The following is a 5,536-nucleotide window of genomic DNA, read 5'->3' as shown; positions in this document are numbered from 1 at the left end:
AGAGATGAGGAGGGAGGGATGGAGCGGGGAGCGGAGAGAGTGAACGGGGTGTTCAAGGCATTTTATGAGAGGTTATATAAGGCTCAGCCCCCGGAAGGGAAGGAGGGAATGATGCATTTCCTGGATCAGCTGGAATTCCCTAAGGTGGAGGAGCAGGAGAGGGCGGGACTGGGAGCACAGATTGAGATGGAGGAGGTCATAAAAGGGATTAGGAGCATGCAGGCGGGGCAGGCCCCGGGACCGGACGGATTCCCAGTGGAATTTTACAGGAAGTATATGGACCTACTGGCCCCGCTTTTGACGAGAACCTTTAATGAGGCCAGGGAAAGGGGGCATCTGCCCCCGACTATGTCGGAGGCAACGATATCGCTCCTTTTGAAGAAGGAAAAAGACCCGCTGCAGTGTGGGTCCTACAGGCCCATTTCCCTTTTAAATGTAGATGCTAAGCTCCTGGCTAAGGTGATGGCGACGAGGATAGAGGACTGTGTCCCGGGGGTGGTCCACGAGGATCAAACTGGGTTCGTTAAGGGGAGACAGCTGAACACGAACATACGGAGGTTGCTAGGGGTAATGATGATGCCCCCACCAGAGGGGGTGGCGGAGATAGTGGTGGCGATGGACGCCGAGAAAGCATTCGACAGAGTGGAGTGGGATTATCTGTGGGAGGTGCTGAGGAGATTTGGTTTTGGAGAAGGGTATATCGGATGGGTACAGCTGCTGTATAGGGCCCCGGTGGCGAGCGTGGTCACTAACAGACAGAGGTCTGACTACTTCCATCTTCATAGAGGGACGAGGCAGGGGTGTCCCCTGTCTCCGTTACTGTTTGCATTGGCGATTGAGCCCCTGGCTATAGCACTGAGGGGCTCCAGGAAGTGGAGGGGAGTACTCAGGGGAGGAGAAGAGCACTGGGTATCCTTGTATGCAGATGATTTATTGCTGTATGTTGTGGACCCAGTGGAGGGGATGCCTGAGATAATGCAGACACTCAGGGAGTTTGGGGAATTTTTGGGGTACAAATTGAATATGGGGAAGAGTGAGTGGTTTGTGGTGCACCCGGGGGAGCACAGCAGGGGAATAGATGACTTACCGCTGAGGAAGGTAACAAGAGATTTCCGGTACTTAGGGATTCAGATAGCCAGGAGTTGGGGAACCTTACATAGGCTTAATTTAACAAGATTGGTGGAACAGATGGAGGAGGATTTCAAGAGATGGGACATGGTGCCCCTGTCACTGGTGGGTAGGGTGCAGGCGGTCAAAATGGTAGTCCTCCCGAGATTCCTCTTTGTGTTTCAGTGCCTTCCGGTGATGGTCACGAAGGCTTTTTTTAAGAGAATTGAGAAAAGTGTCATGAGTTTTGTGTGGGCTGGGAAGACCCCGAGAGTGAGGAGGCGGTTGTTGCAGCGTAGCAGGGATAGAGGGGGGCTGACACTACCGAGCCTAAGTGAATACTACTGGGCAGCCAATATCTCAATGGTGTGTAAGTGGATGGGAGAAGGGGAGGGAGCGACGTGGAAGAGATTGGAGATGGCGTCCTGCAAAGGAACCAGCCTACAAGCAATGGTTACGGCGCCGTTGCCGTTCTCCCCGAAGAAATACACCACAAGTCCAGTGGTGGTGGCAACACTAAAAATTTGGGGGCAGTGGAGACGACATAGGGGAAGGACGGGAGCCTCGGTGCGGTCCCCGATAAGAAATAACCATAGGTTTGTCCCGGGGAGAATGGATGGGGGATTTGGAGCATGGCAGAGAGCTGGGGTTGTGCAACTGAGAGATCTGTTCGTAGACGGGACGTTTGCGAGTCTGGGCGCGCTGACGGAAAAATATGGGTTGCCCCAAGGGAATGAATTTCGATACATGCAACTGAGGCTTTTGCGAGGCAGCAGGTGAGGGAATTCCCGCAGCTCCCGACGCAGGAGATTCAAGATAGAGTGATCTCAGGGACATGGGTGGGGGATGGTAGGGTGTCGGATATATACAGGGAAATGAGGGACGAGGGGGAGATCATGTTGGATGAGCTGAAGGGGAAATGGGAAGAAGAGCTGGGGGAAGAGATTGAGGAGGGGCTGTGGGCTGATGCCCTACGTAGGGTAAACTCGTCGTCCTCGTGCACCAGGCTAAGCCTGATACAATTCAAGGTTTTACACAGGGCGCATATGACCGGAGCAAGGCTCAGTAAATTTTTCGGGGTAGAGGATAGGTGTGGGAGATGCTCGAGAAGCCCAGCAAACCACACCCACATGTTTTGGTCATGCCCGGCACTGCAGGGGTTCTGGGTGGGCGTGGCAAATGTGCTTTTGAAGGTGGTGGGGGTCCGGGTCGAGCAAAGCTGGGGGTTGGCTATATTTGGGGTTGCAGAAGAGCCGGGAGTGCAGGAGGCGAGAGAGGCTGATGTTTTGGCCTTTGCGTCCCTAGTAGCTCGGCAGAGGATATTGCTTATGTGGAAGGGAGCCAAACCCCCGGGCATGGAGACCTGGATAAACGACATGGCAGGGTTTATAAAACTAGAACGGATAAAGTTCGCACTAAGGGGTTCGGCTCAAGGGTTCACCAGGCGGTGGCAACCGTTCATTAACTACCTTGCAGAACGATAAAGGAAATGGGAAGGTACCAGCAGCAACCCAGGGGGGGGGGGGGGGGGAGGGCCCAGGCGGGTCCTCAGGGGTGTTTTTGTATAGATATTTGTATTAGGCCATGTATATTGGATTGTTTGATTTTATTTTTGGAGAGTTATTATTTTTGATATGGCAGTTGCCATTTAGTTTATATATTATTTATTTATTTGTTAAAAACGGTCACTGTTATTTATACAGTTTTATTGTTGTAAACAGGAAAACCTTTGTATTATTTTGTTTGGCCAAAAAAATTTGAATAAAATATATATATATTTTTTTAAAATGTATCCACCCTCTGGGATGGTCATCGGGGTGGTGGTCGCTGGCATCTGTCCCGTCGGCTCCCTCTGGTGCCGGTGTGTTCATCCCATGCATCAGGAATCTCTGGCGTGTGGGAAACACTGCATCCCTTGGCTGGAAAATGTTGCCGGCAGTCCTGCTCACCTGGTGTACACCCCCAGTGATATGCCATCAATAAACACACGACGAGTGATGAATGTAACTGAGGCTTTAATACACTAAACAGCTAGCCTCCTGGCCTCTGGTCCCGAACTGGGTCGGAGGCGGGGACTTGCCACCTTGATACATAAGCCCGAGGCGAGGAGCCACAGGTGGAGCCAGCCTGGACAAGCCCAGGCATGTACAACACAACACAATGCCATACAATACCATGCAGTGGTTTACCACATTCACCCCCTGTTTAAAAAAAGAGTCCGGCGGAGGTGAAGTGGTCTTAAAGGTCAAGTCTGTCGGGGGCCTTGACCTTCCGCTGTGATCGCCTCAGTCCTGGCTGTGGTGTGGGCACTGGTGTCGAGACCTGCGCGTCCGGGAGCGTGTTGTCTTCTTCTTCACCCTGATGTTGAGTCGGTGAAGGGGGGGGGGGGGGGGGGGGGGAGGGGCGGTGTATGGGCAGATGTGGTGGTTGTCATAATATACACCAGTATATCATGGTGCAGCCACACACTGATGGACACACAGTTGGACCAATCAACACACACAACACCGCAGCCAATCAACAGTGAGAGCACATGCACTATAAAGACAGGGGGCATCAGAGTTCCCGTTCATTCAAGTTGCAGCTAGCTAGGAGGACAGAGCTCACAGCCTGCAACACAGACTTTCACCATGTGCTGAGTGCATCGACTGGTTAGGACAAGGCAAAAGTCTTTAGTTAAAGCTAGCATTGTGTTAACCCACAGTCTGAATTTGTTTAAACAGTTAATGATTCAATAAAATAGTGTTGCACTATTTCAAGTGTTGGTGACCTGTATGTGATCCAGAACACCCAACACATCATGATACCAGGAGTGGTGGTATATTAACACTTCTTAGACCTACCTGCAAGTGATCTGCCTTTCGCCAACATTCCGTCATCCTGCAACATGGACAACATCAGCCCGCCGCCGCCGCTCTACATCGCCGGCAACCTCGGGGCCAACTGGAAGATTTTCAAACAGCGCTTCCAGCTCTTCCTCGAAGACACGGACAGGAAGGGCGCCTCGGACACCAGAAAGATTGCTCTTCTTCTCTCCACGGCCTGGGACCATGCCATCCACATTTTCAACTCTCTCACCTTTGCAGATGATGAAGAAAAGACTAAGTTCAAGACGGTCCTCCACAAGTTTGACACTCACTGCAGCGTAGAGGTGAATGAAAGTTTTGAACGCTACGTGTTCCAGCAGCGTTTGCAGGGTAAGGATGAACCTTTCCAATCCTTTCTCACGCGCCTCCGCATCCTTGCGCAATCTTGCAGCTACGGGCCCACCTCCGACTCTATGATATGCGACCAGATCGTTTTCGGTGTTCAGTCGGACCCCCTACGTCAGCAGCTCCTCAAAGTAAAGCAACCGCCATTGAGACCTGTGTCTTACATGAAAACGGCACGAGTCGGTATTCCCATATACAAGCGGCTGAAACGGCGCGGTAAGGTCCCCACGAGGCGGAACGGGTCCAAGTGATTGAGCACCTCCAGGGCCTCAGCCTGGATGAGGGTGGCCGTTTCGCGCGCTTTTCGCGGACTCCCGCGGTGGTACGCACCAACCGAGGGGACGGCGACGTTGAGGAACGTAATGAGCGGTGGCGCAGCAAACGTGCTGACGTCACGACGTGCGGCAACTGTGGCTCCACCCATTTAAAGCGGCAATGCCCCAAAAAATCTCGACTGCATACGATGTGGAAAACTTGGCCACTATGCTGCCTTCTGTCGAGCAGCTCAGCCTGCCAACTCACATCGCTTCAGCCAACCTCGCAGGAATGTTCGGGCAATTCAACCCACGGTCGCCAAGTCCGATGCGGACCTCCCACACAGCAGTGACACCGAGGACCTGAAGGCACCTTTTCGAGTCGGTGTCATAACGAAAACAGGCTGTCCCCGAAGCAAAGACACCAGCCGCTGTCGGTATACAGCATCGAACCAGACGATGAGTGGTGTGCCACCCTCACGGTCAACCGGTCCCAAATACGATTCCGCCTGGACACTGGTGCCTCCGCCAATCTCATTGCGCGGTCTGACCTCCAAAGCCTTCGTGTCAAACCAGCCATCCTTCCATCGGCCTGCCAGCTATTGGATTACAATGGCAACATCATCCCTGCTAGCGGCTCGTGCCAACTTGAAGTGACGCACAGGTCACGGAAAGCCATCCTTCCTTTCGAGATCGTGGGCTCCTCGAAGGACTCCCTACTTGGCGCACAGGCATGCAAGCTGTTGAACCTCGTTCAAAGAGTTCACTCTCTCGCTCCTGATGACACATCTGCCTCCCAGGATGCTGACTTCAGGGCGCAACTCGACGCCATCATCGACCAGCACCGCAACGTCTTCGAAGGCATGGGCACGCTCCCATATACTTGCAAGATCCTACTCAAACAGAACGCCATGCCTGTGGTGCATGCTCCTTGCAGAGTCCCAGCACCCCTTAAGGACCGCC

The sequence above is a fragment of the Scyliorhinus torazame genome, chromosome 2 (genome assembly GCF_047496885.1).
Source record: "Scyliorhinus torazame isolate Kashiwa2021f chromosome 2, sScyTor2.1, whole genome shotgun sequence".
Lineage (NCBI taxonomy): Eukaryota > Metazoa > Chordata > Chondrichthyes > Carcharhiniformes > Scyliorhinidae > Scyliorhinus > Scyliorhinus torazame.
This window is presented reverse-complemented; position numbering follows the sequence as displayed.